This window comes from Furipterus horrens, unplaced genomic scaffold (genome assembly GCF_987537825.1).
Source record: "Furipterus horrens unplaced genomic scaffold, mFurHor1.1.pri manual_scaffold_12, whole genome shotgun sequence".
Lineage (NCBI taxonomy): Eukaryota > Metazoa > Chordata > Mammalia > Chiroptera > Furipteridae > Furipterus > Furipterus horrens.
The window spans coordinates 44,103,465-44,118,196 of NW_028327182.1; the positions used below are offsets into that span (position 1 = coordinate 44,103,465).

The 14,732-nt window shown below is 38.0% G+C and overlaps 1 protein-coding gene, 1 long non-coding RNA gene and 1 pseudogene across 2 annotated transcripts in view; 1 reads left to right on the forward strand and 2 right to left on the reverse strand.

Annotated features, from left to right (window-relative positions):
• The window catches only part of DGKH (diacylglycerol kinase eta), a 196,142-nt gene that overhangs the window by 99,572 nt on the left and 81,838 nt on the right, over nt 1–14,732 (forward strand). The window lies entirely within an intron of this gene.
• Nucleotides 1–14,732, reverse strand: part of LOC149996089 (uncharacterized) — a 51,971-nt gene that overhangs the window by 13,489 nt on the left and 23,750 nt on the right. The gene's annotated exons all lie outside the window — the stretch shown is intronic.
• LOC149996090 (tripartite motif-containing protein 5 pseudogene) lies at nt 3,703–5,540 on the reverse strand (annotated as a pseudogene).

The window sequence follows — 14,732 nt, forward strand, 5'->3', positions numbered from 1 at the left end:
TAGCCTCTGACTCATACTTACAAATTTAGTAATTTGAAACCTGTTAACTTCTTGTTACCTATCATGTAGGCCAATTATATGAAAAATTAAATGAGATCACTTATGTGACCATATTGACAGCAAAGCACTTTGAAGTTGTACAATGTACAGAATGTAATCATTCTGTTTATGAACATTAGACCCCCCCCAATTATCCTATTTTTAATGAACTTAAGTATTAGTTTCTTTGAAGAGAGATTGTATTTATGTACATTAATGGAAATCATGACTATAATAAGAAAATAGATTACAAGTGTCATTGATTTACCAACTCATTATTATAATATCAAAAGTTGTTCATGTCCTAATCCCTGTAACCTGTGCATGTCACTTTATATAGCAAAAGGGACTTTGTAGCTGTGGTTATGTTAAGGACCTTGAGATGAAATTATCCTGGAGTATCTGCAGTGGGCCCAGTGTAATCACAGGGGTCCTTATAAGAGGAAGGCAAGAAGAATTAGAGTCAGAGGAGATGTGACTGTGGAAGAAGAAAGTTGGAGGGATTTGAGGCAGGGCCGTGAGCCAGAAATACAGGTGGCCTCGAGAAGCTGCAAAGACAAGGAATGGACTTTCCCCCAAAACCTCCAGAAGGAACACAGCCCTCCAGACATCTTGATTTATAACTTCTCACCATCACAACTGGAAAAGAATAATTTGTTATAACAGCAATAGTTAACTACTACAATGAGGATTAACTAAACATTAATAACTAGGTTGTTTTAATTCTAAGAGACATTTAATGCTGTATTAAGAGACTTTAATGCTTTTAATACTGACTTGATCCAAACTTTATTCACTTCAAAGAAACAGTGGTTTATTAATATGCATGTAATTTATATATGTAAATGATATCGTGCCCTTAAGTAACACTGAAAGCCTTTCTTCTTGATTTTCTGAGGCCTTTGTCATGCTTCCAGGGAGAGCAGAGCAAAGGAGCGAGCACAACATCCAGAGAGGGACTATTTGTACCTCCATGGTTTCACTCTGTTTTTCTCCCCATGGCTCTCTGGTGAATCAGGGGCTTCTGGGAAATAACAATCAGGACTATTGCTCTGAAGAAAAGCTTTAAGACAGGATAGTCCCAGAAAGAGGCTCTCTCTTACATTTATAAAAGATTCTAAGACTATATAAATTATATAATGTTGAATACAGCTGCTGATTGAGAAGTATTTGGATTCTGCTATCTTTTGTATCTTTATTTTGTGTTAATAAACAATTAACAAACTTATTAGCATTACTATTTAATATTATTTTATTAAATCAATAAAATTGTGATTTTAAAGTATTTTGGATTTTTTAATTTAAATACAGAAAAATTTTGCTTTTTAGAATGTGATATTCTTTGCAAATACTCTGTATGTAATGAAAATATTGATACTAATAACTAAAACCTGTGAGGTTTTTTTGGTCATGGAAACAGGTATCAGAATTCATATTTATATTTGATATTCTAAGGCAATTAAAAAATCTAACATTAGATTATACAGGGAAATCAAAATAACATGGAAAATGGCATTGTTCTAAAGTCATGATTCCTTCACCAAAGAGGTTTTTTGATCTGCTGACCAAATCTTAAGCACAGTCATTCAGGCTTAAGAAATATGGAAGTAAGATTTGTATAGCTGTCTTCAGGTCAGTCCATCCCACCCCATCTTCACCAGTGGTCAGAAGTCTTAATTCATTAGCTTTTGTGGACATTGTAGATCACTTGAGCAGGGGAACCACATTGTTCATCTAATTTGAATTTGATACGGGGGATGGAAGGAAGAGGTCAGAGACCTGGGTCTGGAAGCTGAGTTGGTGTCAAGGGTTGAATAGGGTTGATATGAGACTAAGACACCAGGTCCCCTCACCTTTTAGATCCGTGAAGAACTTTGTTTGGGGTTCACAAATGCTTGAGTACATTTTTACTTAATTATGAAAAATTTCAGATATATCCTAACTCAGGATAACTGTGCTGAACCCCCCTACTTCCTCATTGCCCAGCTCCTACCGTTATCTAGATGTTGCCACACTTGCTTCATCGATTCTCTCTCCTCCCTATTTTATCTTACGTATTTTAAAGCAGATAGTTCCAATCCTCTTACCTAACCCCACATTCTTCAGTGTGCCCCCCAAATATGGCTCTATAATTTTAACTCTGACTTTTCTATATTTATTCTTAAACACAGTGTGGGTATGCAGAAGCTTTGAAGGAAAAAACATTTACTGAGTTGACCATAGTTAGTTACTCAAGTCAGTCTTAGAGTGAAGAAATAATTTTTTTTTTGTTAACTTGTTATAGCAGTGCTGATTCTTTTTTGTTAACTCCTCATGTAAGAAGTATATTAACTAATTGTGGACAACTCATTTAATTTCTACATTTATTTTTTTCTCTTAAATATGTTGTAACAAAATTTAACTTCAAACAATCAATAAGGTATATAACCTTTTTGCCATAAGTTTGTAGTCAAGTGTCCTGTAGATAAGAAGACAGACATACTCTTGGCAAAGATCTTCCACTCTCATCTGGAGGTCTTATTTTCATTCTATAAATAATTTCTCAGAATAATTGTGTTATATATTTTCAAAAAGTTTCCATTAGAAATATTTTCAGTATTCAGCACTTTTTAATAGAATCCTGTCACAAGTGAATGATATTTCATATCTATGCTGCACAATTCTCAATTATATATCTCAATATATAAGTAATTGATTTTTTTGAAATAACTATCATATGCAAATGATACATATAACTTCTTCTTAAATAGGAAAATAAGCACCACTGGGGCAGACTTCCTCATGTTCATGACTGATGCCAGCTTCTTTATTTTGAGAGACTATGTGGATGTTTAATATTTCCTAGTATACATTACAAGAATGTACACTAAGATCAGTAAGTTGTTATTCATCCAGAATGACTCATCAGTTAGAATGGTGATCAGCCAGCCAAAATGAAAAGTGTGGAATGATTTTCAAAGATCATTTTGGACTCTCAGTAAAGGGTCATATGTATGTTTGTGTATGAATCTAAATATGGTTCTAAACAGACATCTGAGATTTTAATTTATATTTATTTTATTCTTTGTTACATACACATTTTTTTCTTTATTTTATTCTTTTTTTCCATCACCATTTATCCCCACTGTCCCCTCTTTCACCTCTATCCACCCTCTCCTCCCCCAGCAGTCACCGCATGGCTGTCCTTGTTTATGAGTTCTTTCTCTTTATTTCTTTTTTGCTCCACCCCTCCGGCCTTTTAACCCTCACCCCACCAACTGTCTTCCTGCTCTCTATAAGTTTGTCTTTATTTTGCTTGTTAGTCTTAGATCATTCCAAAAGGGAATACTATCAAGCAAAAATGATCTAAGATCCTATTTACATAGTGCACTGTCTGAATAGCAGAATTTCTCTTTATTTTTTTTTAAGCATTCAAATATTTTATTCAAAGTTACACTGCATGCAATTGGAGAGACTGCACTTGAAATCAGATGTTGAACACAAACGTCCACTTAGCACCTATTATTTGTGATACTGTCTCCCTCACTCCTTGATGAATAAGGAGCATCATGGTTGAACTGACACATCACTGAGGACTCATTCTGCAGTGAATAACTGCTGTACAAGCTCTTGAATAAGATACAGAAGTTGTTGAACAGCTTTTCTTATTCTTCTCAGTGGCAGAGGAAATGAGATTGTAAAAATTTGGCGTAGATGTCACCTCCATACAGCTCTTTCTTATGAGGCATTAGTCATTTTATTTGGGATGACAGAAAATAGTGAATTGATTCTTTACTAATGCAAACAGGACATTGGGGAAAAAATGCTCACCACAAGGCAAAGTATTAACTCTATTATTGAATGAAGGATGTTGAAATGAAAAAAAGGGAGGCAGCAATAAGAAGTTAGTGAGAATGGTGCAGGTAAACTCAGTGCCTTAGGCGCACCCAAGCCCAGAGGTGCTACGTAGAAGTGGTTGAGGGCGTAAGAGATTTAAGAGCTTGGAGAACATAGTGTCATGGGGAGAGTACAATTCCTGGGACTGAAATATGGATCAATTTTCTGAGGAAAGGAACATGAAGAGAATTTATGGATGAGAAACCCATGGTTGGTGATGTTAAAAAATGAGACAGAGCCAGCATCATAGTCTAGGAAAACCCCAACACGTTGGGGAGGGACAGTCAGGCAGAGGGTTACATTCAAAGGACTAGAGGAGGAAGATTTTGCAAAAGCATTATATTCAACCTTATTCACTAACCTATAACCCAAAAGGCACCTTCACCATATACCCCTACCCACCAGGCCTGTTTCTGTGACACATCCACCTCCCAGTAATGTTTCCCTGATGTGACAGGCGGTGCGCCAAGTACAACAGGTTTCTTCTGATTTGTAGCGGAATGGTACTCGTATCTCACTTGTCTCTGATCTGCAGAAATCACAATATTTTCTTTGTCGCTGGCAGGGTACAGGGTAACGTGAACCCAATAGCGGCGCACATCTGTCAGCTCATTAATCGCTTGCAGCAACCCACTCAGGTCAGGAACTTGGAACTCTCTCCTTCGTTCTTTGGAGACGGTTTTAGGCTTCTTCAGAGTGAAGGTCTTATCCCTTTCCATGATGCCATTCACATCCTGCAGCATCTTCATCGTTGATCCCTGCAACCGATGCTCCAGATCCGAGATGAGATCTCTCAACAACTGGTTCTGCTGGACCAGCTCAGTCTCAGACTGTTCCAGGTTATGGAGAATATCCTTCTTCTTCTCCAGCTTTTGCAGCTCCTTCTCCTCCTCAGTGTCCAGGAACATTCTCATTTTATTAAAACAATATTGGATACTTTGCTTGTCATTTTGTAGTTGAATCTTCCAAGAAGTCCTCTCATTTTTTATGTCAGCTTCCCAGTCCCCAGCTTGCAGCTCCTTTCCCCTCAGGCTGTGCAGAACTGCCTGCAGCTGTTCCTGGTATTCCCAGGCTGCCTCCTCCATGAGGAATGTGTGGTGACCTCCGTGTCCTTGAGACCTCTCGCAAAGCAAGCAAATGAATCTCCCATCATCCTTACAGAAGAGCAGGAGTTTTTCTCCATGGAGCACACAGAGATCTCTCTGTTGCTCTTCCTCTGGGCTCAACTTGACCTTTTGAAGCATCTCCACTATGTTGGCCACCTGTAGATTAGGCCTCAGGTTCCTAGACTGGTAACTGATTCGGCACACAGGGCAGCTGCTGTCTCCTTCTTGGCTGCCCATGGACTCCTTGTTGTTTGCAGTGATTCAGGCTTTGCAGAAGCTGTGCCCACAGTCCAGGGTCAGGAGTTCTGTCAGGAGTTCCAAGCAGATGGGGCAGGTCACCTCCTCGATGTCCACCAGGATTCCTGAAGCCATTGCAGCTGCTCCCCTGCTCCTATCTGTCCTGATATGAGGCTCCTCTGGCTCACAGATTTCCCAGTTTTCCTGGTAAAAAGGCTTGTTCACTTGTTCTGGAGTCCCAGCCTGAGGGGCAGTCGTGGGCAGGATTCACTCCCCAAACCAGGGGCTGTCTGGATGAGTATTTCTTTGTTATATCTTTGTTTGCTGGACTTCCATGCAGCTTAATTTTCTGGAACTTCTTGTTGTTTCTAGTTTTCAGGTAGTTGTATTCCTTCTTAGTTGTGGAGGGAGATGCAACAGGTCTGTCTACACCTCCATTTTGGCCAGAAGTCTAGTTAATAAGTTTTAAATTCAGACCATCCTTTGTGGATACTTTAGGTCTCTAGAATTTCTCTTTAAATTTAACCTATAGATTAATATTGAGGTTCTCGCATGTGTGTGAATTACCTGTCAATTTCAGTCTTACCATTAGTCCGTTACATCTTTTTTTTTTTTTTTCCACGTCATTTTAAATATTGTGAAATTTGTGTTTCAGGCTTTCATTGAGCTAGTTTTTCTGCATGAGCACTTAATATATATTCCACAGTGTTAACAGCTATAAAAATGAATGTTTATGGTGTTGCTGATTTAAATTATACTTTGTTGGAAATACCTGTATCACTTTCTTTGATTTTGGTGTTAGAAATACATTTGTTGTGGCTTTCTGTTTTCTTAGTCTTCTGATAAAATTCAAGCACTCCTGGGAAAAAAATATGCACTAAGCCTTTATTGTCTGTTAACAGTGCAGGAAAAAAATGACTTTTTAGATCAGGAATTGTCATCTTAGAAAACACACGGAACTTGAGGCAACTGGATGGTAAAATAGGGGAGTATCAACCCAGGAAGGTAAAGAAGTCAGAGAGTCTGTATAGGACTTGCAATCTCATATACCTCCAGGGCCCACTGCGTAATACATATATATGAAGTGGCGAGCTGAAGAAAATAAATTTAAACTGCTCGTCTTGTGAGTGAGCAAAGTACCTAATATGATGGACCTCAATTTTGTTGTTGTTGTTTTATAACACAGCACTTCAGGGTTCAAACACAATGGCCAAACAAAAAAATCAGAGATCATCATTTTGGGACCTCCGTTATTATACCATGCGAGGTGCTATAGGTGGTAGGCTAGTTCAGATCAGTCCCACACAAAGGAATACTATTGTAGGTGGGTGAGAACACTGGAAATGTGAGAGCAGAAAGGTGCTGAAAAGGGAGACAGGGAGTCATAATGATTACAGTACTTTCTTTACATTATTTAGACAAGTTCCTGCCTTGACTGATGGGAAAGTTGGATGCTTCTACTACACATCATAGTTGATAAACAGGAGTGTGCATCAGAGTCACCTGTGTAGCTTTGCCAAACTATAGATTACATCTGAAATAATCCATGCCTTCTCCCCAAATGAGATTTTGATTCACTAAGTCTGGTATGGAGTATGGTTGGATGTTTTGGACAAAACTCTTGGCTTGATTCATGTGCAGCATGTAGTTGAGGACCTGTACTCTTGGAGGTGTAGAGGTCCCCAGTTTCCTCTTTGAAATATAGGTGTAAGTATCTCTGCCCTCAAAATAGTCACTTAAGATGTTTGACTGTATTGTAGTTTGGTACTTTAATGATGTCAAAGTGATTTATTTCATTCCATAAAGGAAGAATGGAAAAAAGGAACATACATAATTTAAGAGTTGGGTATCTGTTTTATGAGGAAGGATGGAAGAGGTATATTAAAACTAAGCAGAGGGCAATTACGGTTATAGCAAACCTAGTATTAAAGAGACATATAATTATACCTGATTCATTTTTTAATGAATGTCAAGTTATAGCCCTTAAGTTACAATAAATAAAGACAATAAAAATTGTTATAGCACAGCTAAACTATGTCCTGCTTTCCAAGAAAGGCTGCTCACTGCATATAATTTCTATTTCACTTATGGCAGGTCAGGATTAACTACTGAAAATAAAACAATAATTACTGCTATAGGGCCAATGTGATCAGTTGATTGTAAAGAACTTTAGAATTGACATAGGAATAGCCTACAAAAAAAGTTGTTGGACATTTAAAATTGCCAGAGTAGGTTGCAGAGTTTCTTTCCTTCATTGCAGAATAAAAAGTCTGAGTTAAAATGAGCAATGAGATCAGTCAAGATGGAGGCATAGGTAGACATGCTTTGTCTCCTTACGTAACCATAGAAAGAATTTCAACCAGATCTCAAAACTAATAATACCGAGAACTATCAGAAAATCAAGGTATATGAAAGTCTGACAACCAAGGATTTAAAGAAGACACATTTCATCCAGACGGGTAGGAGGGGCGGAGTCCCAGAGTTAGCGAGGAGAGGCAATGTGGCATGGAAAAGCAGTGGCAGTGGAATAGACAGGACGGATGCCTTGGGAGTGGTGTGAGCAATCCCAGCCCCAGGCCAGACCACACAGCCCAGGGTTCCAGCACTGGGGAGATAGACCCCCATTACCTCTAGCTGTAAAAACCAGTGGGGTTTAGGGGGATGGAAGAAACTACTGTATTATTGCTGGTTAAATGGCCAGCATGGTCTTAGAATGTACACAAACCACCCACCCACTTTCAGATTCAGCCACTGGGGCAGCAGCTGGAAGGGCACCAGTTGCACACAGGAAGGACTGAAGTGATTGGAAATGGGATGAGTGCCTGGTGAACAGCTAGAAGCCAGGCAGTGGCATTATCCCCTTTCTAAGCCCTCACCACACAGCCACAAAGTAGTCAAGTGGCTTGCCCTGCCCTGGCAATTACCTAAGCCTCCACCCCACACAATTTACAGGTACCTTTTCTACATAGGCCATGCTACTAAGACAGGGAGTAAAAGCAGCTCTATCTAACATACAGAAACAAACACAAGGAGGCTGCTAAATTGAGGAGACAAAGAAACATGGCCCAAATGAAAGAACAAAACAAAACCCCAGAAAAAGAACTAAGCAAAACGGAGATAGACAACCTATCAGATGCAGAGTTCAAAACCACACAAGACACATCATAATTAAATTACTAAAGGTTAAAGATAAAAGAGAAACTCCTAAAAGCAGCAAGAGAAAAGAAGAGCATTACCTACAAAGGAGTTTCCATATGACTATCAGCTGATTTCTCAAAAGAAACTTTATAGGCAGGAAGGGACTGGCAAGAAGTATTTAAAGTGATGCCCAGCAAAGCCATCGTTTAGAATGGAAGGGTAGACAAGTGCTTGCCAGACAAGGTAAAGCTAAAGGAGTTCATCATCACAAAGCCATTATGACATGAAATGTTAAAGGGACTTAGAAAAAGAAGATCAAAACTGTGAACATTAAAATGGCAACAAACTCACAACTATCAACAACTGAATCTAAAAAAAAGAAACTAAGGAAACAACGAGGACAGAAACAGAATCATAGGTATGGAGATCATTTGGAGGGTTATCAGCTGGGAGGGCAAAGGGGCAGAATGGGGAAATGATGCAGGGATTAAGAAGCATAGTTGGTAAGAACAAAGTATAGAGGAGATTGTTAAGAATAATATAGGAAATGGAGAAGCCAAAGAACTTATGTGCATGACCCATGGACATGAACCAAGGCGGGGGAATTGCTGAAGGGAAGGGAGGTACCAGGCGGAGGGGGGCAAAGGGAGAAAATTGGGACAATTATAATAGCATAATCATTAAAAAATAAAATGAGCAACCATTATCTTGTGTAGCTTAAGCATGACACCTATGGGGATCTGATGCTCTTAACTTTGGTAAGCCTTTTACCAGCTTATATTCCTGCTTTGGGTAAGATTAGTTACATGCAATTAAGGGGGGGACATTTTTCCTAATTTGTTGTTATTTTCCTAATATCTTTTAAGAAGGAGGTCATTATCATTATTCCTGTTTGTTTTTTTTGCTATTCAGTCATTGTTTTGTTGGCAAAATGCCTCCGTTTCTGACTTAAGCTATATTATTTTTGTCTGTGGACTACATTTACACACAAAAATATGTTCATTACTGAAGAAATTTGTAAACATATATACTTAATTTTAGTGCTAAAAAAGAATTGTGATGCTGACATTTAGTGAGCTTTGGCTTATAACAGACACCACTGAATTCTTTACTTGGGTTGTCTCACTAATTTACACCACTCTGAGAGTGGCGAATTACTTACTGCTGTATTTTCACTTAGCAGAGGTGGGGCTGAACTTCAGAGAGCCCAGGAAACAGGTCCACAGCCACACAGATAAGAGGGTGCCATTGGCATTAAGTCTAGGCTCTGAGTCACTGCTGTTACATTAGTGGTTTCCAGTTGGGGATTTGCAGATTAGCAATTCCCTGTAATTCACTTATGCAACAAATTCCCTTATTTCTCAGATTCTAACAATGTTATGGGGAACAATAAAAATATCTCTATAGCACTGGTCATCAAACTTGGCTACATTTAGAGTCACTTGGGAGTTAAAAAAAAAAACAACTGGTAGCTATGTCCTACCCTTATATGTTCTGAGTTAATTTGTATAGCGGGTGGTCTGGACATTAAGATTTTTAAAAATCTCCCAGATGTGCAGTGGAGTTTTGAGAACTCCTGCTTTGGAACAATGCAAATTTTTTTAAAAAATTATTCATTTTTTAATTGTTCTATTTCAGCTGTCCCATTGCTCTTCACTGCCCCGCCTACCCCCCGCTCCCACAGCCAGTCCCCACCCTGTTGTCCATGTCCATGGGTTATTTATACCTGTTCCTTGGATAGACCCTTCCCTGTAACAATGCAAAACTTTAAATTCTAAATTTATATTCTGTTAGTAAAAAAATATACGCTTTTATTATCAAAGTACTACATATTTACTTTAGAAATTATAGACAAACCAATAAAAATTGACAATTAAAATTATCTGTAATTCCTTCACTGAGCAACCAGCATAGTATTTGGCTATGTATCTTTTTCTCCTGGGCATGTTTGTGTTATTTAAAATCTTTTTAAAAAATATTTTATGGTTTATACTTTTACAGTTGTCCCACTTTTTCCCCCTTCAGCCCTCTCCACCTAATCCACCCTCACCTCCTTAATCAGGCCCCTCACCTTTGTCCATGTCCATGGGTCCTACATATATGTTCTTTGACTTATCCCTTCACCTTCCTTCAATCAGTCACCACCTCCCCAGTCCCTTCTTACAGTTGTCAGTCTGTTCCACGATTTGATGCCTCTGGTTCTATTTTGCTGATTAGTTTATTTTGTTCATTAGGGTCCTCTTATAAATAAGAACATATGATATTTTTCTTTCAACAACTGGCTTATTTCACTTAGCAGAACACTCTGCAGTTCCATCTGTGCTGTTGCAAAAGGCAGTAATTTCTTCTTTCTTTCTGCTTTGTAATATTTCACTGTGTAGATGTACCACAGATTTTTTTTTCATCCACTCATCTATTGATGGGCACTCAGGCTGTTTCCAAATCTTGGCTATTGTAAATAGTGCTGCTGTGAACATGGGGGTGCATAATTTCTTTTGAACTGGTGTTTCAGGATTCTTTGGGTATATTACTAGCAATGGGATTGCTGCATCAAAAGGCAGTTCCATTTTTAGTTTTTTAAGGAAATTCCATACCGTTTTCCACAGTGGCTGCACCAGTCGGCATTCCCAGCAACAGTGTACAAGGGTTCCCTTTTCTTCACATCCTTGCCAGCACTTATTTTTTGACTTATTAATGTTGGCCATTCTGACCAGTGTGAGATGGTATCTCATTGTGGTTTTAATTTGTATCTCTCTGTTGGCTAGTGATGTTGAGCATTTTTTCATGTCTGTGGGCCCTCTGTATGTCCTCCTTGGAGAAGTGACTATTCAGGTCCTTTGCCAATTTTTTAACTGGATTATTTGTCTTCCTGGTATTGAGTTGTATAAGTTCTTTATATATTTTGGAGATGAAATCCTTGTCTGATATACCATTGGCAAATATGTTCTTTCATACAGTCGGTTCCCTTTTCATTGTGATTGATGGTTTCTTTAATGCTACCCTTAGATTCAGTGCAACTCCTATTAAGATACCAATGGCATATTTGACACATCTAGAATAAATATTCCAGAAATATATATGGAACCCAAAACAGCCCCGAATAGCCTCAGCAATCTTGATAAAGAAGAACAAAATGGGAGGGATCGCAATAAGAATAGAAACATAGATCAATGGAACAGAATAAAGAGCCCAGAAATAAACCCATGTCTTTATTGTCAATTAGTATTTGACAAAGGAAGCAAGAGCATTCAGTGGAGTAAAGACAGTCTCTTCAATACATGGTACTAGGAGAACTGGACCGGTACATGCAAAAAAAAAGAATCTAGACCGCCATCTTATACCATACACCAGAATAAGCTCAAAATGCATAAAGTACTTAAATATAAGTTCTGATATCATAAAAATCCTAGAAGAAAACACAGGCAATAAAATCTCAGACATCTTAGGTAGCAAATACTTGTGCTAATATATATCATTGGGCAAAGGAAATAAAGGAAAATATAAACAAATGGGACTACATCAAATTAAAAAGCTTCTGCATTTAAAGTCTTAACAGTAATGCTAGTCTTCTATAAAATTATATATATTTAATGCCATATTGCCTATATCTCTCATACAGTCACATACTTTACCAGACTGATAAATTCTGCACATACAGTAGTATTGTTACTTAACCCTTATGGGCCAGTAAGTCTCAAAGTGGAGTAATATTCTTGTTAATGGAGTTTGTGTGTTATTTGAGGTAGTATTCAGGAGACAAACTGATTAGACGTCTCTCTGTTGTACTTCAACTTGCAGAGCACTTTTTGAGACAAGTAATCCTTGGTTTGCTTCTTTGTCTTCCCTCTAGATTATCAAGGAAAAGCCCATATGGTTCAAACCCCTCCCAGGCTCTGGCTTGCAGTACACGCTCAGTAAATGCTGAGGTGCATAAACAGAAAGACAGATATGTTCTGGGATCTGAGGTGGGAGTGGTGGTTAGAGCTTGAAAAACTAATTAATGAGGTAAATTCAGATGTGCCTGAAAAAAATTATTTGGGAATGGTGTCATAAGTGGGAAGAGAATAAGAGTGGGGTTGAGATGAGGACATGGACTAAGGCATACTTTAGGAGAAGTAAGCTGCAGATTCTTGAAGAACTGTAAAAAGCCCTTTAGTTCCAAAAACATCCTGGCCTTTTTCCCCAACAGACTCAGACAGTCTTCGCTGGGAATATCCCCCTCAACTCCTCTATCCTTCCATCTCTCCGTCCTTCTCATTTGTCAGAATAAAAAAGCTGAGTCAGATGTACTTTCAGAGTAAGAATAAAGAAAAAAATATTTCAGGGTTTGCTGCTCCCCAAAGATTGTTCTAATAAAGATTTGGATGAGAAAGCCCTGTAGTGTAATGGGGTCCAGTTGGGATACAACCAGCATCTTACCAGTTAACGTAACAACTATCATTCCCTTTCCTACCAAGATTGGGGATGGGGAAGAATGTAAATAAAAGGCAGGGAGGGAGCTCAGAGCATTGAAGGCTCATGAAGGATGACATTTAGGGGAGAGGGCCCATCCGGGAAATGTTCCGGGATTCATGGGCAGCCTATCTTCAATTAGGCCCAGACAGCTCTGGGCTGCTTGCTGAGGTGTTTGTGGTGGTGCAGCCGCGAAAGCCAGGCCCCACTGCAAAGCCAGACCCCTCTGCATTGAATAATTTATGAAAGATTTTCTTTTTCATACCTACGTTTTTTAATGTAACTTTATAATCAGATTTCTTAAAATTATTTCTAATATATTTTGGCTCTTAAAAACTTAATTATTATTATTTTTAAATGTATTATAATCATTACTTGCTTATGATCATCCACTTTAAACAAATTTTTATTTAAAAAGAGAAATTGCTGGTATTTTATATCAGTGTATAAGATACATGCATGATTTAAATTGCTGAAATCCTTTAGAATTGAGGCATTATGTTGTTCCAAAAGTGACTAGAAAAATGAGAAGCTATTTATCCCTCTTTCTACCTTTGTATTGAATTCACAATGACTTGAAAAGAATATAAAGAGATCAAAGATAGTTAAAACCTCGGACATCCTGCTTTTCTTAGAATTAAACAAAAACAAAATCAAAGAATAAAATACCAAGTCTGGTTTATTTATCTGAGTAAGCTTATCTCACTATAACATAACAATGGAAAGGGACTCCTTATAGTTACATTACATAGGGTAGCTAAATAAATAAAAAACCAGAGGTGGTATTTATTCAGGTAAATATCAGATGTATTCAGTCCAGTGAAACTTTGAGATTTTGAGCAGGCCGTGCCAGTTGTCAGCCAGGAGTGTATTATGATCTAATGGTATTGCTCTGTTTTTTTTTTTTTTTTTTTTGGTGAGCTGTCTCAGAAAAACATTTGAAGCAATAAAGCATCTATTTGGCTCCTAAGTAATGATCAAGGCATTGCTCTTTGCATTAACTATTTATTCAAAAAGAGAACTGACCAACCGCTAATAAGCTTTATCCAAAGAGGGTACTGGAAAACAGAAGAAAATGCAAAGGGGAGGTTCTGTTCAATTTCATATGCAGCTACCCAAAACCCAAAGCTATGATTGGTGCTCTTCTTCCATGTGACTCAGGCCAGCTGTGTGTAAGTGGGAGTGCCTGTCAGATGTATTCAAGGCCTCATGGTTTAGGGAAGGATTGTGTAGCCTAAGCTAATGACAAATAAGAGGAGGCAGTAACCGGTGAGTAGCTAACATTGGGCTGATTTCTATAGTTTTGAGTAATGGACTTATTTTCTAGGATGAACAATAATGACTAAGGCTTGCTAGTTTACTCTTTTTGGGAAGGGTTCCTTTTTAAAAATAAGATGATTATTGCTTTTTCATGACTTGGGAAATTTGCTCTGTAATGCAATATGTATATTATCACTTGATCAAATGGCTTTTAATATGAGAAAATTGATTTGCTATATAAATAAATATGTAATTTATTAGTGGAAATAGTTTCTGGGTAGGAATGTTACATTTGCTCCTCTTCCATAAGTAAATAAATGGTCCCTTATTGCAGTAAATACGTAGGCTTAGCAACTTCAAGATTACAACTGGAATATTATTTCTACACATAAATGAGGCTCTTTCAAGTCATTTCAGAATTCTACTTTGAATCACTTTTTTAAAAAAATTATTTATTTGTTTGTTTATTTTATTTTTAGAGAGAGGAGAAAGGAGCAAGAGAGGGAGAGAAACATCACTGTGTGGTTGCCTCTCACACTCCCTCAACTGGGGACCTCACGTGCAACCTAGTCATGTGCCCTGACTGGGAATCGAACTAGTGACACTTGGCTCACAGGCTGATGC